The sequence below is a fragment of the Vigna angularis genome, chromosome 10 (assembly GCF_016808095.1).
Source record: "Vigna angularis cultivar LongXiaoDou No.4 chromosome 10, ASM1680809v1, whole genome shotgun sequence".
In the NCBI taxonomy this organism is placed as follows: domain Eukaryota; kingdom Viridiplantae; phylum Streptophyta; class Magnoliopsida; order Fabales; family Fabaceae; genus Vigna; species Vigna angularis.
The window spans coordinates 15916350-15942806 of NC_068979.1; positions in this window are offsets into that span (position 1 = coordinate 15916350).

Below are 26457 nucleotides of genomic sequence, written 5' to 3' on the forward strand. Positions count from 1 at the left end.
TAAGACATATTATAACGTAGTTTTGAAAATCAGTTATAATATGAAACGCAGTGACAAACTTGTAAATAAGTTTAAAACATATTATAACGTAGTTTTGAAAATCAGTTATAATATGAAAAGTGGTGGCAAACTTGTAAATAAGATGAAAACCTATTATTGATGTATTATAACGGAGTTTTAGAAATCAGTTATAATATCTCTCGTTCCCTCTCACTCTCATTCCTCTCTTCACGTTCCCTCTCACTCTCATTCCTCTCTTCACGTTCCCTCTCACTCTCATTCCTCTCTTCCTCTTCGTCTCATCCCTCTCAGTTGCATTTCTCAGCACTCCTCACTCGCATTTCTCAACACTCCTCTGTGCCCGTGTTCTTCTCGGCTCCGAGAACACTCCTTCCTCCGCAAGACTACTTCTGGCTCTGCTGCCTCTTCCTCGAAATCTCTGAAGTCTGACCAAGTAGGTTTTATGATTCACGGTTCACGTTCTACTATTTGTTTTTCCCTAATTTGTTAGGTTTTTCTTCCATTAATTTCACTAATTTCTTAGATTGGTGGGGATTGTATTTCGATTGGTGGAGAAATTAGCGGCGTTAACACGAGAGAGGAGGAGAGGAGCCTTATCCACAGCGGTGATTGGAGAATTTTGAAGGTAGTTATAGTTCACATTCTTCTCTGTAACACTTTTCCCTTCTTTTTATCCTGTTAATTTAGTTTTCATTGATTCTTGAAGAACAAAAAGATCGTGTTTTAAGATCGTGTTTTCCCCTCTTTTTATCCTGTTATCATGGACAATGAAAGGTTCTGTGTATTGGGCATAGTAATGTTGTTTAAATTCTTAAATTACATCATCAATTCTAGCTACTTCTACTCTGTATAATTTAAATTTGATAGGCTAAGGAAGCTATGATTTTGATTACTCTTATGCAGACAATTTGGCTTGTTAATCGATAATTTTGCACCTCTCAGTTGCATATTTGAAAATTATAGCTGTAATTCTGGAGCTTTGTGACTCTGAAAAAGGTCTCATTGTATTAGAATCTAGGTCTGATTAACGTACAATTTTGTTACTGTGTCTACTCTCATCATCCCCATGAATTGTATATGTATACATATTTGAGAGAAAAAGCATATATGAGGCATTTGATCCCTCCTAATGTTGTTCTATGCAAATGATAGTCTAGATTTAGTTCTTTGCAGGAAATGTGCAGCCATACAAGTTTCTCCTCCCCCCAACTTGGAAACAGGCTCGTGTAGCAAACATATTATCTGGAAATTACTGTCAGCCAAAGTGTGTAGAGCCTTGGGTGGAGGTTAAGTTTGAAGATGAAAAGCATGGAAAGGTTCAGGTAATGGCTTCGCCTTTGATACGCCTTACCAACAAACCGAATGCAACAATTGAAGACATTGGTAGCCCAGAAAAGCTGATTGCTTCTCTTGGCCCTTTTGTCACTAGAAACACACTTGATCCAGAAGAGCTCATTGAGACTTCAGTAGAAAAGCTTGGTGATCAGACGGTACATTTCTTTCCTAAACACTTACATTTTTGCTTTTACATGTTAGAAAAGGAAGAAACTGAATGAAGTACTCAACCAATAAGTTTAATAATTACTAGTCTTTTACTTTTTTCAACACTCACAAAATCAATGGCAGAACAAAAGTGTTCCAGTTGAAGCACTTCACGAAAACGAACATGTAGAACAGGTTTATACAGAGATGTATATTAGTGACCAACATCCTGAAACGTTATCTGCAGTACTACAAATATGTGCTTGAAACTCCATATGCTTTAACTGGCACACACAATCTTGCGAAAGCAACAGCAAAGGAAAACACTGTTGTGTTGTTTGTGGTACTAATTAATTTGTGAGATTTAAGTGTATGTTTTACTAATTAATTTCTTTCTTATGAGAAAGATGAAATAAAAATATTAGAGGTTTTTAATAGTAAAATTCCACTGTTAGAAACTTCTAAAATACAACAATAATATTTGTTTTATTCTAAAAGTAAAATTTCAATTTGTAAATGAAATTAATATATATAACAATAATAATAAATACATTTATTATATATTTTTGTCTCTCTTTCATTTGTTTTATTCTTCTCTTCCACTCTTTCTATTTTTTCAACTAAACAATTTATATTTTCACTTATTTTCTTATATATTCTTATATATTTTCAAATGTCCTTGCACTTACTATCTTTTATCTTTTCTTGATGGGAATTACAGAATAAAACAATTATCTCTTCAAGAACATCCTTATAAATAAGAGCATGCATTTAAATAAAAACACACAACAAATTTAACATTGTTTAGTATCCCAAAGCCTACATACTCAACAAAAATATTATCACTCAACATAAAATTTTACTACAAAACTTGTAAACCTTCTTACATAATTTTTCTGTCAAATTGCAAACTTTCTCATATAATTTTTTGTGAACAAAATCTGCAAACCATCTTATTCAATTTTCGTTTTTAGCAAAAACTGCAAACTATGTTGTGTAATTTTTTTTGGATAAATTGCAGATTTCCACTGACACTTAACTATTTAAGTCTCTCATATATCCAATAGATTTATTGAGTTATAAAGACTAATCTCAAATCAACTGTTCATTTTTATAATAGTTTTCTTCGGCTCTCTTTTTTATCATATTATTTGTTACTTAACAACATGTATTATTAATCTTAAAAAACAGCTAATCTCAAATGATAAATATTACTAGGTTTGTGTAGCTATTAAAAAGAAAACAACTTATTGGGTTAATTTTTACCTTCCAAATAAACATGTAGAAGGATTCTGTGGCAGAGCTGCTTTATTTATTACTAATCCTTAGTCTTATGAATGTGTGATGAATCTTTTATAAATGTATTGCTTATAACATCAGATTGTTCAATTTTCTAGAAAATTAAGGAGGCCGGGAGTAATAAGGAAAAGGATGTAGATTTTCTTTCATCCATAGAGGTAAGTTTTCCTAACTGTTATTGTTAGATCATGTTTAATTAGTGACAAATGTATCTCAATATGTAGTTACCCTGCCTATGGGGGCATAAAATATGTAGTTGACAGTATTATTTATTTTAAACAGGTTTTGATTATTGATCATGCAGATGTAATATCAATGCAGGTCTGTAGTGATCTTCCTTTAAATTAGTGTAAGAAATTGATTTTCCCGTTATTTTGACTACTATATGTGGGGGGAGGTATTGGAAGTAAGATATACAAATCTGATTTTTCTACACAAGAATTTTGAGATTGTATATTTGTATATTTTCTTAGGTATCTTGATGATCACGCAAGATTTTACAAGCAAACAATAATATTAGGATTCTATTGCTCAGTCATTGATTACCAAGCATTGTTCAGGGTTCCTCGTACAAGTTATCAATTTGAAGGTTCCATCTGTAAGGTATTAATTTTTATCCTTCATTTCTTTGTAATTTATTGTCTTTTATTTGTATTATTTTGTAATTGTTCATGTTTTTTCTTCCAAATATGGTTATTAGAATGAAATTATTCTTTCTTTCATGTATGGAGGTAGTATTATTGTCTTTTATTATGTATTATTTTGTAATTGTTCATGTATTTTGTAATTATGGCTGTGTTGTTGGTTTTGTGAAATTTGGTTTAGCAAAATATACAGAGCTACATGGTGCAAAGGCTAGCTAGAGTATAATCTGATATTTTGTGTCTTTGGTTTGAATGAGTCTTCATATTTGTATTTAATTTGTAGTGTCGACGTCAATTGGGCAGCTATGAATGTGGGTATTATGTAATGAAACACATGCATACCATTATTTGTACAAACATTATTGAATCATGGAATAAGGTATTAAAATACTAACTAAATACTTATCCAACTATTCATTACAATATTGTTTTAACTCTATTATTTTATTTGTGGATCTTTAATGATTCATCTCCCATGGAAGCTGCAGACATTGAAGACATTAGAAGGAACTGGGCTTCTTTTATTTTAAGTGTTAGTAGAAACTTGGCTACACTTAAATAGTGTATGTACATTAATGTAATATTTGGATTTAATATATAGTTTCATGTATAAATGATGTATTAAATATTAGACTATTTAACCTTTGAAATGAATTCTATTTTGTTAGTTTCAATAAATTTGTTTATTTAAAGCTATATTTATTATAAATGGATTCGATGAGATGATAATACAGGAATATTATTATAATTTCATTGGATGGTCAAATTTAAAAATCAATTTTTTTTAAAAAAAATATTTATTATAACGTACTAAGCAATGTATGATATGGTACGTTGATCACTTATTATAACGTACAATAATATATACGTAATAATATATAACATATTATAACGTACAAAATCTTCTACGTTATAATATCTTCCACCTATTATAACGGACAAATGAAAAATTTGTTATAATAAACTGCGTATATTATAACGTACTTCAGAAACTACGTTGTAATATGTTGAACATATTATAACATAAATTTTTGCTACGTTATAAAATGCGCAGACTTACTATATCGCCCAGAACTATGTCCCCAGTAACTACGATATAAAAGATCATTTTTGTACGTTATAAAAAGTCATTTTTCCACTAGTGTTCCTAACAGATAGGGACATACTTCGACCGTTCGGATTTTAGATCGGAGGTACCGATTTAGAGATATTAATTTCGTAACTTCTCAGGGATCTCAATATTGCTTAATTTATGTTTTTGGATCATTTATACAAAATTGATGATTTCCGCCTTATTAACCGTTGGATTGGACTGAAAAGCTTACCATATGATCCAAACATGTTGTTGATTAGTTTGATTGGTTCAGATCGTCGATAAATAATATGTTGAAAAAGGTAATTTGGTTAATTTGTGCTACTTTGGTAAGTAGGCAGAATTGAAACTGAGATATGTTGATTGGTTATTATGTGTTTGTTGAGCATGATTGGTTTGGGATTAGTGGTTGAGATGGCATGTGATTGGTTATGAATGGTATGTTAGGAAAATGTAATTTGGTTAATTTATGCTACATTGGTAAGTAGACAGAAGGGGATTGAGAAAAGTTCACCGGTTCTCTTATGCTTGTTGAGTATGATTAGTTTTGGATGGGTTGTGGTTGATTATGAATAATTTGTTGAAATAATGTAAATGATGTTGGTTTGCGCTACTTTGGTAAGTAGGCGAGTAGATGTTGGGTCTGTGTTACTTTGGTAAGTAAGTAGGGAGATTTGCGCTACTTTGATAAGTAGGCAGGATGAGATGATGAATGAAGAGATAAAGAGAATGATATAGATCGGGCTACTTTGATAAGTAGGCTGATTAACTATACTGTGCTACTTTGGTAAGTAGACAGTATTGTCTTGCTGCGCTACTTTGGTAAGTAGGCAGAAGAACTTGGTTTGTGCTACTTTGGTAAGTAGGCAGAAGAACTTGGTTTGTGCTACTTTGGTAAAAGATCTTGTTTTGTGCTACTTTGGTAAGTAGGCAGAGGAACTTGGTTTGTGCTACTTTGGTAAGTAGGCAGAAGATCTTGTTTTGTGCTACTTTGGTAAGTAGGTAGAAGAACTTGGTTTATGCTACTTTGGTAAGTAGGCGAATTAATTATACTGTACTGCTTTGGTAAGTAGACAGTATTGTCTTGCGGTGCTACTTTGATAAGTAGAGAGAATAACTTGGTTTGTACTACTTTGGTAAGTAGGTCGAATGAGGTGAAGTTGTAACACTTTGATAAGTGGAATAGTAAAATTGTTGAGCAATGATATTGTGATAATATGTTGAATGAGTGTGCTTAACTGTATTGAATACTGTGGATGTATTATTAACGGATTGTGAATGGATTGTATGCTTGTTTGAGTTAGCTCACCCTGTTGTTTGTGTTTGTGCATGTGAATGCGATGATCATATAATGTGTGATGTTATACGGGAGCAGATTATATGACAGAGGAAGATGAAGCTGTGAAATGCGAGGATTTGCGAGTAGGGAATCTAAATGGGGGATTTCAAATGCATTTGGAAAGTTCTTATGTTGTTAGAACTGCATATGTTTAATTTTCTTAATTGGATTGGAGATCAAAATTATTTGGTTTAAACTCAATTTGAAATGTAGATTTCAATGAAAGGTATCACAAGATATTAGTTTTGAAACTATTTTAAAATTTACGCTTCCGCATGCTTTTGGAAAAGCAGTGTTGTGTTTTGAGAAACGGTGTCACCCTCTCAGGATAAAATATCGGGGCGTGACAACATCCGTACATATACACATGCAATCATATGCATGCGCACAAGCATACATGAGAACATGCACATATGCATACATTCATACATGCAACAATGAAGACATGCACACAGGCACCCATGCACACATGCATACATGCACACACGTACACACGCATAAATCGACACATGCATACATGAACAAATGCACACACGCTTACATGCACATGCAAACACCCACATGCATACAACCACACATTAACAGATGCATACAACAATACATGCACATATAAATACATGCGTACATGCATACATACATATGCATATTAATACACACGCTGGCACACATGCATACATGAACCCACACATGCTTAGATGTATACATACATAGATGCACACATGCTAGTACACATAGATGCATATATGTACACATGCATAACTGCATACGTACATATGCACATGCATACACATGCATGTGCACATGCATACATGCAAACATGCATATATGCATACATTCATACATGCACCCATACATACATGAACAGATGCACAAATGTACAAATACAAAGATGTATACGTGCATACATGTACACATCCACGGATGCACACATGGACACATGAACACATGCACACACGCTCACATGTACACTCGTAAACGTGCACATGCATACGTTTATTCATGCATACATTCAAACATGCGCTCACATGCATACATAAACACATGCAAACATGCACAAATGAACACTTGCACCCGTGCACACATTGTCAGAGCGGCTGCAGCGGAATGGTTAGCGTGGAATAACAAACCAAGAGGGGGGGTGAATTGGTTCTTACTAAAAACGTGTGCCTTAAAAATTTCTACTCAATTAAACTTACTTAGCAGATAATAAAGACAATAAAGAGAGTAAGGTTGAGAGAAATTTGCACAGATGATTTTATCCTGGTTCGGATCTTACCAATCCTACGTCCAGTCGCTTATCTCAAAACAAGATAAACACTTCACTAATCACAAAACAATTACAAACTACAATCACACAGATACAATTTGTAAAAGTTTAGAAAACACCTCTCTTGATGCCACAAGAGATGAAGCAACACCTCCTTTGAATCTTCACAAAGGATGAAACACTTTCTCCGAATACTTCACGAAGGATGACTTCCTCTTCCAAACACTTCCTTAGATGCACCAAGGATGAACCAGCTATTCCTCTATCACCGTAGCAGTATTTCACCAACTCTACAGACAGAGTTTCCTTAGCTGAGCAAGAGCACACAATTCTCAAGAGTTTCTGAGTATTTTAGCACAAGGGAAGAGTAGTAGTTGATTGCCTTGAGAGGAAAATGAGAGTCTATTTATAGACTCATCTAAAGGCTCTTCCATTTTTCGTTTTCAGCCTTTCTGACTGTGTAAATCGATTAGCTACAGTGGTTAATCGATTAACACTCCAACGGATAGTCCAACGGCTCTAAAAACAGCTAGTTTTTCAAACGGTCACTGTGTTAATCGATTAACACCCTCTGTTAATCGATTAACGCTAATCGATTAACACCCTCTGTTAATCGATTAGCACTGCATTGCTGTGCTTCTCCATTCGTCTCTGGAACAATCGATTAACACCTTCTGTTAATCGATTAACACTGCACAGAATTTTGCTTATGGCTTATTTTTACATCACTTTTGAATGCATACATAAAACTACTAATTTTCCTATGTTCATACAATTATTACAAAAGATTACAAGTCTTCAAAGATCATTCTTCATGAGTCTTGGTTGTTCTTGACTTGATTTGGACATCATCAAAACTTCATCTTCATTATTTTGCTAACAATCTCCCCCTTTTTGATGATGATCAAAACCTTTTTGATTTAAAGCTTTTGGTAATAATCTGTATTTAAAACACAACTTAAGGAAGAAACAATTATTAGTGAACTTAGAAATAAGTTTAAGGCTTTAAATATTTCTCCCCCTTTTTGATCATTATTAAAAAGTGATGTATAATGGCTCCCCCTAAATTTAGTAGAAATTATACTCCCCCTTAATAAAAGGATATATGCATAGAAATATTAAGGAAAAACAACATACATTTTATTGAATTTAAAGAGGCAAGCATACAAAGAACTAGAAAGGGCACACACTAATAAAAACATAGAAACATAAAGTGCCTAAGACTCATCATCACTATCGGGAACATAGAGTTTTGCAAGTTTGTCATCAATCTGCTTAAGATGATTATTAATTTCATCATAGCGAAGAGTGTGATAAGCCATCATATCATCCATCCTTGTTTGTTGCATAGAGGCCATTTCTTCAATTTGTCTAGATATACTTTCTAGACTATATTCTTGTGGAGGATGGGATGGGCCAGCAACATTTGTTGGATGAGGCATAGGAATATCTTCATCTTCTTCAGCTGATGCGTCATCATCTTGTGCAATATCCCCTTCAGCACGGACAAACAGATTTCCTTGTCGTATAAAACCCATTTGATGCAATGTTGATTCCTCAATTTCATGATTTCGTAAGACGGTGAGAAATTTCTCCCCCGTAACATCAACTCCTTTATAGACACATATTAAGGAAATGAGGAGAGGATATGGAAGATGACCTCTGTCATACCTCTTTGCACGGACAATCGTATCGGAGATGAGACTTGCCCAATTGATTTTCATATTTTGAGTGATAGCGGACATGATCATCAGATCGGTTTCAAAGCATTGTGCTAAGTTTGAACCTCTTGGACAAAGCAACCACACAATAAGATAATGAAGGACCCTTTCCTCCATTCTAAGATTTCCTACTAGAAGATATCTCCTATTAGGTAGAGGTTGTTGAGGATTACGCATGAAGGAGCGATAGGCCAAAATTTTGTTAAAATCACCAAAGTCATTTGGCACATGCATGGTATTTTCTAAGATGGGAAGATGAGCAACATTTGTCCAAATGTCATTATCCAGAATAATATCTACCCCTTTTACACGAGTGTAAACAATACCGTTGTTGGACTTCAGATTATAGTAGAATACTCTTACCAAATCTGGATAGTAACACCCTTGAAGTTGCAATAGATGCTGGACGCCTTGCTCAATCAATTGCTGAGAAAATTGAAATTGATGTGCAGTAAACCAATTGAGATCAACAAATTTTTGATGAAGAATCTTGCGTTCTTTCCACATTTGCAAATATTCTTCATGCCTTCCATCATCGGAAATCCATCCATGAATATTTGGACCACGTGCTAGAGGCGTGCTTTCCGATCCATAGCTTCTTCTTCTTCTTCTTCTTGATGGTTCAGCCATGAGAGTTTGAAAAGAATTTTGGACAGCAAGATAATGGAATTTTGAGTGAGGAAATGAAGTGATTTTGAGTGTAGAGGGATGGGTAAAGTGAGTGGGTAAAAAATGAGGGATGGTATGGGTTTAAATAGGCTGAGAAATGACCTCCCAACGTTCAAATTTTCAAAAATGGCCGTTTATAGCCGTTACAACGGCTAGATTTTGCAGAAATTACTGCCTGTAACGTATGCTAATCGATTAACAGGGCCTGTTAATCGATTAACGTTAATCGATTAGCTGTACGGACTAATCGATTAACAGACGCTGATTTCCGAAAATCATCAAATTTTTCTTATTTTCAATTTTAAGATGTTTTCAATATTCCTAAATCTCTTCTAAACTCATAGAATCTATCTTTAGGCAATGCTTTGGTGAAAATATCAGCTAATTGATGTTGGGTATCAATATATTCTATTTCACAATCTCCTTTTTGCACATGATCTCTAAGGAAGTGATGCCTAATCTCAATGTGCTTAGTTCTAGAATGCATTATGGGATTCTTTGTAAGATTTATGGCACTTGTATTATCACACTTGAGTGGAATATGATCTAAATGAATGTCATAGTCTTCTAATTGCTGTTTCATCCATAAAATTTGCGCACAGCAATTTCCCGCAGCAATATATTCAGCCTTAGTGGTAGATAAGGCTACACAGGCTTGTTTCTTAGAATGCCAAGAAACTAACGAACTACCTAGAAGATGACATGTTCCACTAGTGCTTTTTCTATCTATCTTACAACCTCCATAATCTGCATCGGAAAATCCTACAAGACTAGGTTCCGTTCCAGATGGATACCATAAACCAAAGGATGTAGTTCCCTTAAGATATTTCAATATTCTTTTAACTGCTGTAAGGTGAGATTCTCTAGGACTAGATTGATACCTAGCACACACACATACACTCTGCATAATATCCGGTCTACTAGCAGTAAGATATAACAAAGAACCTATCATGCATCTATATTTAGTTTGATTTACCTCGTTACCTGACTCATCTTTGTCAAGATAGCAAGAGGTTCCCATAGGTGTAGATGCTTCCTTTGCTTTGTCCATTTCAAACTTCTTAAGAATTTCTCTACAATACTTAGTTTGAGAGATGAACGTACCTTCTTTCATTTGCTTAATTTGAAGACCGAGGAAGAATGTTAATTCTCCCATCATAGACATTTCAAATTCACCCTGCATAGTCTTAGCAAATTCCTCACAAAGAGATTTATTAGTTGATCCAAAAATAATATCATCAACATATACTTGAATAATCAAAATATGTTTTCCGACTCTTTTAATAAACAAAGTGGAATCAACTTTTCCTCTATTAAAATCTTTTTCCAAAAGAAAATTGCTAAGTCTTTCATACCAAGATCTAGGTGCTTGTTTTAAACCATAAAGTGCTTTCTTTAACTTATAGATGTGATTTGGAAATTTAAAATCTTCAAAACCAGGTGGTTGTTCAACATACACATCTTCTTTTATAAAACCATTTAGAAATGCACTTTTAACATCCATTTGAAATAATTTAAATTTCATTATAGATGCATAAGCAAGAAGTAGGCGTATTGCCTCTAACCTGGCAACTGGAGCATATGTCTCATCATAATCTATACCTTCTTCTTGACTATATCCTTGAGCCACAAGCCTAGCTTTATTCTTGGTGATGTTTCCATCTTCATCCAGTTTGTTTCTGAATACCCATTTTGTTCCAATTACTTGATGAGTATCTTCCCTAGGAATCAATTCCCAAACTTGATTTCTTTCAAACTGGTTGAGTTCTTCTTGCATTGCAATACACCATTGTTCATCTTGAAGAGCTTCCTTAATGTTCTTAGGTTCTATCTGCGACATGAAAGCTACATTCATACAAAAATTAACTAAATTTCTTCTAGTGTTTACCCCTTTTGATATGTCACCAATGATGTTGTCCAATGATAATCCTCTAGGTTGTTGCCATATTTTGTTTAGATCTTCATCATCTTGAGGACTATTCATTTTCTCTTCATTGATTGTCTTTTGCAAGTCTTCATTTTCACCTGCATCTGATTCATCTGACTCAAGAGGTTTTACCTCAAGGTCCACAATTTCATCAAAGACAACATGCACAGATTCTTATATTTCAAGTGTTTTCCGATTAAAAACTCTATAAGCTTTGCTAGTTAGAGAATATCCTAGAAAAATAGCTTCATCGGATTTGGAATCAAATTTTCCTAAATTTTGTTTTCCATTATTTAAGACAAAACATTTGCATCCAAAAATTCTTAAATGTGAAACATTTGGTTTTCTTTCTTTAAAAAGTTCATAAGGAGTACATTTCAAAATTGGCCTAATAAGCATTCTATTCAATACATAACATGCAGTACTCACAGCATCAGCCCAAAATTGTTTAGGAACACTATATTCATTTAACATAGTTCTAGCAAGTTCCTCTAAGGATCTATTCTTTCTTTCTACAACTCCATTTTGTTGAGGAGTTCTAGGTGCAGAAAAATTATGAGAAAGGCCATATTCTTCACAAAAAGTTTCAAAAGATTCATTTTGAAATTCACCTCCATGGTCACTTCTAATAGCCTTTATTTTCAAATCCTTTTCATTTTGAACTAAATTTGCAAACTTTTTAAATTCTTTGAAAGCTTCACTTTTAAGAGTAAGAAAGAAAGTCCAAGTATATCTTGAATAATCATCTACAATAACTAAAGCATAATAATTTCCTCCAAAACTTTTTATCCTAGAGGGACCAAATAAATCCATGTGCAAAAGTTCTAAGGGTTTTAAACTAGAAACAACATTTTTCGAATGAAAAGATGATTTCACTTGTTTTCCCTTTTGACATGCATCACACAATTTATTTTTCACATATTTTAGTTTTGGTAGACCAATTACTAAGTCTTTAGAAATGAGTTTATTCAATTGTTGCATATGAATATGTGCAGCTCTTTTATGCCATAACCATGGATTTTCTTCTTTTACTACTAAACATGAAATATTCCTATTTGATGCATTTTCTAAATCAATCAAACAAATATTGTTATGCCTAATTCCTTTCAAAGCAATTTCAGAAGAATCATTTTTATAAATAGTGCAAGAATTTTGTTCGAAAGTTACCTTGAATCCTTTATCGCATAATTGACTAATGCTAATTAAGTTATGCTTTAATCCTTCCACATATAGCACGTCTTTGATCATCAAGGTATCTTCACTTCCAATATCTCCTATTCCAAGGATTTTTCCTTTGTTGTTGTCACCATAGGTGACAAAGCCTCGTTCCTTTTTCCGGAAGCTTGTAAATTTCTTTTTATCTCCGGTCATGTGTTTTGAACATCCACTGTCAAGACACCACATATACTTCCTTGGTTTTGATAATTCCTACAACATAAAAAGAACAAGCTATTTAGGTACCCAACTACTTTGTATGGGTCCTTTGGGTTAGATTTAAAAAGATTAAAATCATTTTACAACCCAAGCATATCTACCACTTGGAACACCATAATGCTTAATTTTACATTTGTTAGATGTATGACCCTTTTTCATACAATAAAAGCATGATGCAACATTTGTGTTCCTATAAGTTGTTCCTTTTTCTACCCAAGTTCTACGGGTTCTATGATTATGTTTATTTTTAGGAACATACTTATTTTTGACAACCTTATTTTCATTATTTTTACTACATTCTCCAGTGGTTGTATTTTTAGAAAAATATTTGAATTTTATACAAGATTCACATTCATTATTAGCAATATATTTTTCTTTTTCATAATATAAAACTTTACTTTTTAGATTTCTAATTTCATCCGCTTGATATAAAAATTTATTTTTCAAACTTCTGTTTTCTTCAGATAAATTTGTAAATTCAGTTTTCAAATTATCATTAATTTTAGAGAAATTTTCAGAAGTAATTTTCAAATTTTTATTTTCTTCAAGAATATTTTCAAAATTTAATTTTAACTCTTTGAAATCCTTTTTCAATTTCTTATGAGCTATATCTAATTTTTCGGATTCTACTAATAAAGCAGCATAAGTATCATGCAATTCAGTTTCACTATCATATTGACTAGAATTATCTGAATCGTTAGATGTACTTACTTCGCTTCCAGCGTCGTCGTCATCCGTCATCCTGAACATTTCGTATTCCTGGATTAAGGTATTCTTTCTAGCTCTCTTAACATCATTTGTACCTTCATGGGTTACTCTAAGTACTTCCCACATTTCTTGTGCAGTTTTACATATAGAAATCCTGTAAACCTCGTCAACAGTTAAAGCAGATGAAATAATATTACGAGCTTTTACATCATTACCAAATTTTTTCTTATCTTCAGCAGTCCATTGGTCACGGGGCTTTGGTTCCTGCATATTGTTAATTGGAACAAAAGGACTAGATACAACAGCATCCCAAATATCTATATCAATAGATTCCATAAAAATTTGCATTCTTACCTTCCAGAATGCGTAATTTTCACCTGTGAATAGTGGTGGTCTATTGATAGAAGCACCCTCTGCAAAGGTTTGATGCGATCCCGCCATTTGAATGACTATCAAAGCAAGCTCTGATACCAATTGTCAGAGCGGCTGCAGCGGAATGGTTAGCGTGGAATAACAAACCAAGAGGGGGAGTGAATTGGTTCTTACTAAAAACGTGTGCCTTAAAAATTTCTACTCAATTAAACTTACTTAGCAGATAATAAAGACAATAAAGAGAGTAAGGTTGAGAGAAATTTGCACAGATGATTTTATCCTGGTTCGGATCTTACCAATCCTACGTCCAGTCGCTTATCTCAAAACAAGATAAACACTTCACTAATCACAAAACAATTACAAACTACAATCACACAGATACAATTTGTAAAAGTTTAGAAAACACCTCTCTTGATGCCACAAGAGATGAAGCAACACCTCCTTTGAATCTTCACAAAGGATGAAACACTTCCTCCGAATACTTCACGAAGGATGACTTCCTCTTCCAAACACTTCCTTAGATGCACCAAGGATGAACCAGCTATTCCTCTATCACCGTAGCAGTATTTCACCAACTCTACAGACAGAGTTTCCTTAGCTGAGCAAGAGCACACAATTCTCAAGAGTTTCTGAGTATTTTAGCACAAGGGAAGAGTAGTAGTTGATTGCCTTGAGAGGAAAATGAGAGTCTATTTATAGACTCATCTAAAGGCTCTTCCATTTTTCGTTTTCAGCCTTTCTGACTGTGTAAATCGATTAGCTACAGTGGTTAATCGATTAACACTCCAACGGATAGTCCAACGGCTCTAAAAACGGCTAGTTTTTCAAACGGTCACTGTGTTAATCGATTAACACCCTCTATTAATCGATTAACTCTAATCGATTAACACCCTCTGTTAATCGATTAGCACTGTATTGTTGTGCTTCTCCATTCGTCTCTGGAACAATCGATTAACACCTTCTGTTAATCGATTAACACTGCACAGAATTTTGCTTATGGCTTATTTTTACATCACTTTTGAATGCATACATAAAACTACTAATTTTCCTATGTTCATACAATTATTACAAAAGATTACAAGTCTTCAAAGATCATTCTTCATGAGTCTTGGTTGTTCTTGACTTGATTTGGACATCATCAAAACTTCATCTTCATTATTTTGCTAACACACATGGCCATATGCACAAATGCCCACATGCACACACGTACACAAGCATTCATGCATGCATGCACACATGCGTAAATGCACACATGCATACATGCATAGATGCACACGTGCACTCAAGCATACATGCACATATGCATACATGCGTACATGCACATATGCAAACACACATGCATACATCCATACATGCAGACACACTTGCATACATCCATACATGGATATATGAACACATGCATAGACGCATACATGCATAGATGCAGACATGCATACATGCATACATACATATGCAAATGCATCGACAAATGCATACACATGCATGCATACATGCACGTATGCATAGATGCACATGCACAAATGCACCCATGCAAACATGCATACATCCACACACGCATAAATGCACATTGACATAAATCCACACATGCCCACATGGACACATGCACCAATGCACACATGCATACATCTACACACGCATAAATCTACACATGCATACATCTACACATGCTCACATACACAGTCGCACGCACGCACATATGCACACACGCTTACATGCAAATGCAAACGCAAAGATGCAAACAAGCACACATGCACACTTGCATACATGCACGTATGCATATAAGCATACATGCATACATGCATACATCCATACGTGCATACAGACATATGCACCCACATGCACACGTGCATACATAAATATGCATATTCAGACACATTCTTGGACAATTGCATACATGAACGCACGCATGCATACATGCATAGATGCTCACACTTGCTTACACGCATAGATGCACAAATGCATAAGTACATACGTACATATGCACATGCATCCAAATGGATGCACGCATGCATTCATTTAAACGTGCACATATGCATACATTCATACATGCAGTCATGCACACATGCAAAAATGCACAAATGCAATAATGCAGACATGTATACGGGCAAACATGCACACATCCACACATGCACACATGGACATAAGAACGCATGCACACGCTCACAGGTACACACGCGTACGTACACATGCATACGTTTCTTCATGCACACATTCAAAAATCCATACATGCACACATGCATACATACACGCCTGCACATTTGCATACATGATGTACACATGGACACATGCACACATGCATACAAGCATACATGCACACATACATACATACACCCATACATACATGAACACATGCACAAATGCACAAATACAAAGATGTATATGTGCACACATGTACACATCCAGACATGCACAGATGGACACATGAACACATGCACACATGCACACACGCTCACATGCACACACGCTCACATCCACACACGCTCACATCTACATACATGCATACATCCCTAGATGCACACATGTACACATGCACACATGCACCTAGGCATACATGCACACATGCATAATGGCATCCATGCAATCACACATGCTTACATGTACATATGCATACATGCACATATGCATACATGCATACATCCATACATGGATAGATGAACACATGCATAGATGCACACATGCATACATGCATACATACATATTCAAATTCATGCACAAATGCATAGACATGCATGCATACATGCATGTATGCATACATGTGCATACATGCACATGCACACATCCACTCATGCATCTGCGCACGCACAAACGCTTACATACATATGCAAACTTACACATGCATCTGTGTGAGATTGAAATATGTTTGTTCGTTCTTGGATCTCAATTTCTGCGTTTAGGTTTTCAAGTTGAGTGTTACTTATTTGTTTAAGCTTTCTTGTTATGTGCCTTTGTGTCATTATATTGAGTATTATTTCATTTTATTTCGGTGCAAGTCTTGGTTTGAGTCTTTTCATTTGAAAATCACATTTCTGTTTTGTCTATGTCATGTTGCTTTGTTTTAATTGTCAATTAAATCTGAGTTTAACGGTGATTCAATTGAGTTTTTGTCTTTGAGTAAGATCTGTCAATCATCATAAGAAGTGACATTCAATTGAATGAGCTTGATGACAGACTTCAACAGCAGTTTTAATGTCATTTCATTTATCTGAAACTGTCTTGAGTTTTTGATGATGATCATTACATGTAATTGTATTGCACTTTTGAAATTCTGTGAGCTGAAAGTTGAATCTGCTTGCGGATAGAAAATGCACATCAATTAAGCTATGAAATGTTGCATTGAGCTTGGGTGCAAGATGCTTACAGCAGCATCAATCTCTCTTTTGGCCAGCTACATCGAACTGGTTTTTCTTTGAAGTCTGTGTTAATGTTATGAGTATGTGTCTGTTCCGCTTGGTATTAGTTCATTACTAAGCTTCTAGTTTAATCATATTCTACAGTCATTTGCGTTTTGAATTTGGTGTTGTTATAAAAATCAAAGTTTCTGTAGTTTTCTTTGTGTTGAATCAATTGTTCATGACTCATATCTTGGGAAGTTAAATTGGAATAGAGTCAAATTATTTGTTGTGAATTGTAGCAAAAGAAAGTGAAAGTATAAAAGCATGAATCTTGTGATTTGAAAAGTAAAAGCAAGTAGAAAAGAAGTATTGACAGAACCACATAAAGAGTCAAGTGGCAAGTGCAATTCACAACACAGTTTCATTCTTAATGTTTCTCTCCTTTTTTTCTGGTTCATCATATAATTGGATTGGAGTGAACATTTTAAAGCAATTGGCAATGCATTATTCTATTTCAGTTGCAAATCTATTTGGTCATGTATGATTCAACTTGCTGTGATTTTCTTGTGTTTTTAATCTGTTTCTAGTTCTATTCCTTAGGTTTTATTTGTTGTGGTTTTGTCTCAGTGCACGTGTAAACTCTGATCTGTTATTCCTAATTGAAGTTTTTGTTTGCTTTTGAAATCTGGTCTAGAGTTGATCTCAAGTCAGTTGTTCTACTGTGCTGTCATTGCTTTGTGGTTGTCTGTTCTGTCATTGTCATTATCCTTGTGATTCAACTCTTTTGAGTGGGTGATCTGTTATGTTCTACATATCACTTTGCTTAGCCTAGCCTTTTCTGAATTGAGAAGCTGTACACTCTGGTTTTTGGCATTTGAAAGAAGGTTTGTGTGTTTGGTAGCATCTTAGGTGGTGGTGGTCTGAAAGACTCTCAAGCCTTGAACTGCCAAGGGAGAATCTCCCTTCCAATCCTTTTCATTTATGTGCTTTAAATTTCAAAAGAAAAGCCTGAGTGTTGTGAGTTTTGTAAGGCTGATATCGCCTAATTTCCTTGGCACTTTGTATAAGAGAATCAGTTTTTACCTAATTGTGTTTTAACTGTTTACTTCTGAATTTAAATAGTTGCAACAGGTTGGAAGTTGGGTCTTGAATCTGATGAAGATTGAGTACATTGGACTATGAGTGCATATCAGAATTTCAATGTGATGATTTGAGAGCTTAAACAGTTGAGGTTTATTTGTGCAAATTTCCATTCTGTTTAAATTCATTGTTTAATCTTAGCTGAATTTTCTGCATTACTAATAACAGTTGAAAAACTGTTATTTTCATGCTGAAATTTGATACTAAAATCAACCTTTAACACTTAGAAACTAGCTTGAAATCATGCTTTTGGTCATATTTTTAGAAATAAGAGAGTTGGACAGGTTTATGCTTGATTTTAGTGTTTTATGCAGGTTTTAAGGTGAATTTGGTGAAAGAAGTGAAGAAGGATAGGAATGGAATCAGAAAAGACATTAAAAAGTGCAAAAGGAGAAGCCGGAACCACCGCTGAGCGGCAGTTTACCGTTGAGCGGCACTGAGAAACCTACGTTGGTTCCGCTGAGGGGTGAAAAGGCCGCTGAGGGGAAGAAACGAACTCGTGCACTTACTGCTGAGCGGTACTATTTTGGGCTTGGGCCTAATTTTCTGTAATTTTACGAATAGTATATAATCTTTAGGGTTTCGTAGGGTTTGTATCTTTGGCTGGGACGAAGCAAACACTCTCTTTTCCACCCCTTTGAAGGAAGATCTTGGATGCTCAGGCTACCTCTCTACCTTTCTAGGGTTTTATCTTTCATTCTTTCATTATTATTCATCTAGATTCACCATGAATATGGTGAGCTAAACCTTGTATTGTTGTTGGGGGATCAATGTAATCTTGTGAAACTCTCATATATGGAATTTGTGTTTAAACATCTTATTTGAGATACATGCTTTCTTTCATCATTAGTTAGGGTTTTTCCTCTTTGCTCAAAGCATGCATTGTTTAACTCATTCGATGTCATGATTATTGATTTTGTCGATATGGGAACGTACGAGGAAGTCTAGATCCGGGGAATTTCTCCCAATAGTATATTGGTTGCCTTTAAGCTCCTACACTTCAGAACTAATTACTAGGAATGCTAGGAATTGTATGAACTCGTAATTAAGGATAGCCCTTCTCGACAAAGTGATTTAGAGAGTGGCATTAACATTGATGAAAAGATTGATGAATTCCTAAAGTATATGAGAGTGGATAAGATGAAATTGATAACCCCAACAACATACTCATCCATATAATTCATTCCGTGTTTGTTTTACTCTTTTTGCCATTGATCACATTCATGCATACATGTTTAATTATTGTCTTTTGCATTTAAACCTACAATCAATCGTTCACAAGTCTTAAATAATCAATAAATCAGATAACTAACTAGGCCGTGAGTCCTTTGGGAAAACGATACTTGGTCTTACCGAGTTTATTACTTGATACGATTCGGTCACACTTGCGGAGTGTTAAACAAGTTTGTGGCGCCGTTTTTCGGTGTTCATAAATTTGTCATCAATTACATCATATCACTTTTTGTCCATTGGCTTGATCAGGTTTTGATTAATTTTGAATGATTGTTTAATCAGTTTGGTTTCAGCCTTGAATTACACCCATTTGCATATGGTTTAATATCCATATTTATGTGTATTTTGCTGGAATTGGTGTAATTTTTGTGTGCATATTTGAACTGAATCAGTGTAGGGAGAAAGTGTAGAATAGGTGTGTTGTTGTGTGCAGAATTGATAAATATTTGGAGTCAACAATTTTAAGCAGCAGCAGAATCTCACTAGAGTTTAGAGCAAGCTAGACCAACCATTTAATTAGGGGAGTTGCTTAACTTTCTTACCTCTGGATTGCTTAACTGTTTCTGTCTTAGCTGGAAATTGATAGCATTGATGGTTGCTCTGCTGAATTGAGTTTGAATATTTGATTGCAGTTTGTCATTTGAGAGCAAAAGAAATTTATATAGTTGCATCAAGTGCACGAGACTAGGAGAAAAGGGAAGAATCTTTTATATTGTGTAAAGTTAATCCTCTTGATGTCTGTGTGGAAACGGTGCACTAATCCAAATTGTGATTTGTGATTGTAGGATGGGACTGGCAAGGAGATTCAAGACATTTGATTCCAGAAGCAACAAAGTTGAGCAACAAAGCTGAATGAAGTGGACCAGGACCGTAGCAGCCTAGCATAGTTGTTTTCTATGTATTTGATTTGTTCAAATTGTTTGTAATAGGCTTGTGTTAGCCCACTGTTAGCTTTAGCTTTTGTTTTGTAAAAGACCTTTTATAAAGTCCAAGTTCTTTGGAAGAGTCCTTGGTGCTCTTTCAAACTCTTGGCAACTTTACTTGGTTTAATTTTAGCATAACTAGACAGGTGAGTGTGTCTTGTTAGCCAAAGCAACAAGCCTCACCATAGGAGTAGACTTTAAATATTGATTTGATTTGTGTTTCACGTAGGGGTTATTAGAGTCCGCTGGTCTCTTAATTGTTTTGGTTGTTTGAATTTTTGATATGTTCACGTTTTAGGGATGGATAGGCTAAAAGAGATTAAACTCTAAGCCTTACCACATTAGAGTCCGTAATTAGGAGTCTAGTTTTGTTTGTTTGTGATTGTTTGTGAGTTGTGTACTTTGTTTCTAAAGGTGATTTTAGTTTAAAGGGCAAATAGTTAGTAACGTATGACATTTCTGGCAAGGAAAGATTTGGTACTTAAGCAGTCTTTATGACTCACCTCTCTTACCTGGGACTTGTCTAAGTGGAAGCTTTGAACCCTTTAGATTAAGAAAACTTTTAAAAAACAAAGATGTCTTCTTATAGTTCATATAGGTCTTCTAGGTTAGATAATGTTGATGAAATGTTTAATCAAGCTAGGAATCTTCCATCCTTTGGTAAAGACATAGGTGCATTAACATACCTAGCTTAGGAAAAAGAAATTGATAAAATAAATCCTTGGTTTTATAGCGAGAGTGAATCATATATTCTTAGTATATATATCTCTCTAAGTTAGAAGAACATGCAAGTGAGTGGTGGGATGAAAGACAATATCATGTTAGGAAAGGTAGAAAGTCCTCCATACGTGATTTACATGATTTAAAAGCTTGCATGAGAAGAAAGTTTGTGCCTTCAAGCATTAAAAGAAACCTGGAACTAATTAGGGATTGCATTGATGATGGAAAATTCTTTCTTAAGAGTTTAAATGATCATGGGTTTCTTCGCAGAGAATTAGAATTTGGGGAAAGACTTAAAGAGATCAAGGATAAGAAAAGAGAAAGAGAGATTGAGAGAAAAGAAGAGGAAGAAAGGAAAGAAGAAGAGAAGAGAGAGAGAGAGAAGAAAACGAGAAAAGAGAAGAGAGAAGAAGAGAGGAATTAAGAAGAGAAGAAGAGAGAAGAAGAAGACAAGAAGAGGAAGAAAGGAAAGAAGAAGAGAAGAGAGAGAGAGAGAAGAAAACGAGAAAAGAGAAGAGAGAAGAAGAGAGGAATTAAGAAGAGAAGAAGAGAGAAGAAGAAGAGAAGAAGAAAAGGAAGAAAGAGAAGAAGAGAAAAGAAATGAAGAAGAGAGAAAAGAAAAAGAGAGAAAAGAAGAAGAAAAGAGAGAAAGGCAAGAAAGAGAGAAGAAAGAAAAGGAAAAATTGTTATTGATGACAAATCCTATTCTTTCAAAGACCATGGAACCTAAAAGGGAAGGTTTCCAAATCTTTACTTCTTTTCCAATAATTGATTATTTTTCAATTTTTAACTTCTCTTTCAAACAAATTGCCATCTCATATTCTATGCAAACATTTTCAAAATATGACAATTCAAATCTTGAATTATTCTTATCCTTTAGGAAAGAAATAACTCAAGACAAAAGTGAATTTGGGCTTCTAGAATTTCCAAATGTGATAAAACAAAATATTAGAAGTCCTTATTTCCTTGTTTTTATAGAAAAATTCTTTCTTGGGTTGATATTAATTGAAAATATATATGATGTTTATTGCAGATTCGTGTTTGATCCAAGAGGAAGAAAATTATATCTAAAGGAATAAGGCCACTTCATGGCTCTGCTCCCAAGATTGTGTGGAGCTTCTTCATAAGGTGATGCCAGATTTGAGGACAAATCTTTTTTTAAGAGGGAGGGTATGATGTAATCTTGTCCGACGTAGTCCTTCTTTTGTATTTTTACCTTTCATAGGTTAGCTTGTAAGGAGCATGGGTTACTATAAATACCCAGCTTCTCTCGCGAATCAGAAACGCCACTTCATTTCGCATTTCACTCTCGCGCATACCTCGCACATCACAGAGCATCTCTCTCTCTCTCAAGAGCTCTCTTCGTCGTAATAATACAGAAAATTAGGCCCAAGCCCAAAATAGTGCCGCTCAGCGATAAGTGCGTGAGTTGTTTTCCTCCCCTCAGCGGCCTTTTCACCCCTCAGCGGAGCCAACGTGGGTTCCTGAGTGCCGCTCAGCGGTAAACTGCCGCTGAGCGGTAGTTGCGACTTCTCCTTTTGCACTTTTTGATGTCTTTTCTGTTTCCATCTCTATCCTTCTTCACTTCTTTCACCAAATTCACTTTAAAACCTGCATAAAACACTGAAATCAAGCATAAACCTGTCCAACTCTCTTATTTCCAAAAATATAAACAAAAGCATGATTTCAAGCTGGTTTCTAAGTGTTAAAGGTTGCTTTTAGTATCAAATTTAAGCATGAAAATAACAGCTTTTCAACTGTTATCACAACCCCAAACTTAGAACTTTGCTTGCCCTCAAGCAAACAAGATGTAACTCAATCTTCTACCAATCAATATAATGGTTCACTCCATTCAAAATCCTCTTTTCAAGATAAGTAAAAACTTCAATCAAACTTATGACAAAGATTTCAATCAAGATGTGCACATGCTTTGGTGTTCACACAGTCACTTACTATCCAATCAAATGCTATTTTTCATGAATGATCAATCAACTAAGCATGGATGTTCATGTGCTCATGGAATATTTCCTGACTAAGTAAAGTGTCTCTCTCAAACACAAGTGTATAAGAGGTAATCACTCATTCGCTCTACTATCACAATGTCACATGAATTGACTTTGCCTTTCATTTAATCACAATCAAATAAATTTACAAGCATGCATCATCACAAGGACTTTTCAATGGATTATAATGTGGCTGGGCTAACAAGAAAATTGGTTTTTCTAGATCATAAAACCCTTGAGTTAAGAGAATCATATAAACACAATCATTCTTATTTATTTCTAACTTTCTTTTGCATTGAGCTTTGCTTTTTATTTTATTTTTTTTTCTTTTTCTTTTCACATATTTACTTCTTAGCTTTTAGATCAATGCTTTCAATTTCCCTTTCTATTTTCCAACAACCCCAAACTTGAACATTTGTCAATACCACAAAATATTTTCTACTTAACTCAAGGTAAAGCTTCCAACAAGGGTTTTAAATTTATGTTCAAGGCTAAGGGTTCAAAGGATAGAACACATAGTGCTCTCTTATGTTGGGCTAAAATCATGCATTTGGCTAATAAAAGGGTTACCAACAAATGGCCTTGATCATATAATGCACACAAGCAATTGATTCAATCATAGAAAACCTGGGCAAAGTTATTCATGCTTCCAAATTAATAGCACTCAATCAGAAAAACTCTAGAGCTCAAAACCTCACATATAAGCTCATTCACATTTGACATACACATCCTGCCTAATATCACAATCACAATCACAATAACTTGCATTTGTTTACAAAGCTTATGAACCACCTGTATAAGCATGTAATGTGCACATCTCAACATCAATCTATATCAAAGCATCATCAAGCATTACTTATCATAAGCAAACCATCATAACAGATAAAGTTTCCAATTGAGTACATCAAACCCTAAACAAAAATAAGTAAATAATAAAACAAATCCTACTTTAGTGTTTTGAAAAACTTAGCCCCATGATGCTCTCTCCCAACCCCAAACTTAGATGGAAAACTAGTGAGAAAGTGAGTGAAAGAGAGATTTTCTCAAGAGGGATGAGGGAAAAGTTGTAGAGATCCTTTGAAAAAGTATGTAGGAGTGTGTGTGCAGAGAAGAGTATAACAAGAGAAACTAAGGCACAGCTTAGGGTATAAAAATACCCTAATGGGCTCGGGTTCCGCTAAGGGGCAACCTAAGCCTACTCTGTGACACTACCACTCAGCAGTAGTTTGCCGCTCAGCGGCACTTACGGGAAGTGCTCTCCTTCTCCTTAGCTTAACCTAAATGCGTCCTAAACATACCCCTCACTGGCTCCCTACAATAAAATTCTCAGATCACTCATGCACAACCCTATTATGCAACTAAAGCAGGATCAAAACAAACAATACAGATAAAATCAATCAACTGGGTTTCCTCCCAGGTAGCGCTTGTTTAACGTCACGAGCCTGACCCAAAATTTCAAGGATCAACCAACTGCATCATTGTGGACAAATGTTGCACTTCTCCCCCTAAGTAAGGCTTGAGACGTTGACCATTCACCACCCAGCTTTTCTGTGGATCATCAGCGGCTGGATTAAATATTTCAATTGCTCCATGTGGATGCACTCCTTTTACTACAAATGGTCCTGACCATTTTGTCTTCAATTTCCCAAGGAATATCATCAATCTTGAATTGAATAATAGTACCTATTGTCCTGGATTAAAAACTTTATTTACCAACTACCTGTCATGATAGAATTTGATCTTATCTTTATAAGCCTTGGATGAATCATATGCATGTAATCGCATTTCTTCAAGCTGTAGAATCTGCCTTCTGCGTGTGCTTTGAGTTTCATGAGGATCAAAATTCAAAAATTTCAAAGCCCACAGCGCTTTATGCTCCAACTCCACTAGCAAATGACATGCTTTCCCATAGACTGATTGAAACGATGATAATCCCATAGACGTCTTCGTTGTCGTTCTATAAGCCCAAAGAGCATCATCCAGCTTTAGTGACCAATCCTTTCTCGATGAAGTCACTATTTTTTCCAGGATCCTTTTTATTTCTCTGTTAGATACCTCAGCTTGTCCATTGGTTTGTGGATGATAAGGTGCAGCTACCTTATGTTTCACTCCATAATGTTTGAGTACTTTTTTAGCTGATAATTGCAAAAAGGAGATCCCCCATCACTAATCAGCACTCTTGGAGTTCCAAAACGTGAAAATATATGCTTCTTCAAAAATTTAATTACTGTGCTAGCATCATTTTTAGGACAAGCTAATGCTTCCACCCATTTACTCACATAATCCACTGCTACCAAAATATATTCATTGTTGAAAGATGAAGGAAAGGATCCCACAAAGTCAATACCCCAACAATCAAAAATCTCAACCTCTAAAATGCCTTGTAATGGCATCTCGTGACGTTTAGTGATCGTCCCTGCTCTTTGACACTTATCATAATTTTTAGCATGATTATGAGCATCTTTAAATAAAGTTGGCCAATAAAACCTTGATTGAAGAACTTTTGTTGCTGTTCTTTCTCCATTAAAATGTCCCCCATAAGGTGAATCATGACAATGCCAGAGAATTCCTTCTGCTTCTTCATTTGTCACACATCTCCTTAGAAGATTATCTGCTCCAATCTTGAACAAATAAGGATCATCCCAGACAAACTGCTTGGCATCATGCAAAAATTTCTTTCTTTGTTGCCATGTTAAATCTTCTGGCATGACCCTTGCAGCTTTGAAATTAGCCATATCAGCAAACCATGGCCTCTGCTGAATATACATGAGTGCTTCATCTGAAAAAGATTCCCATATTTCTGATTCCTTACTAGTAACCTCCTTGTTGACTAACCGTGATAAATGATCAGCAATCAAGTTCTCACTCCCTTTCTTATCACGGATCTCCACATCAAATTCTTGCAAGAGTAGTACCCATCTAATCAGACGTGGCTTAGAATCTGGCTTTGTCAACAAGTATTTGATAGCTGCATGATCTGTATAAATAATCACTTTAGACCCAATAAGATAAGGTCTAAATTTCTCTAGAGCATACACTATGGCTAGAAATTCTTTCTCTGTGGTAGCATAATTCAATTGTGCATCATTCAGAACTTTGCTGGCATAATAAATTAGATGAAAAATCCGCT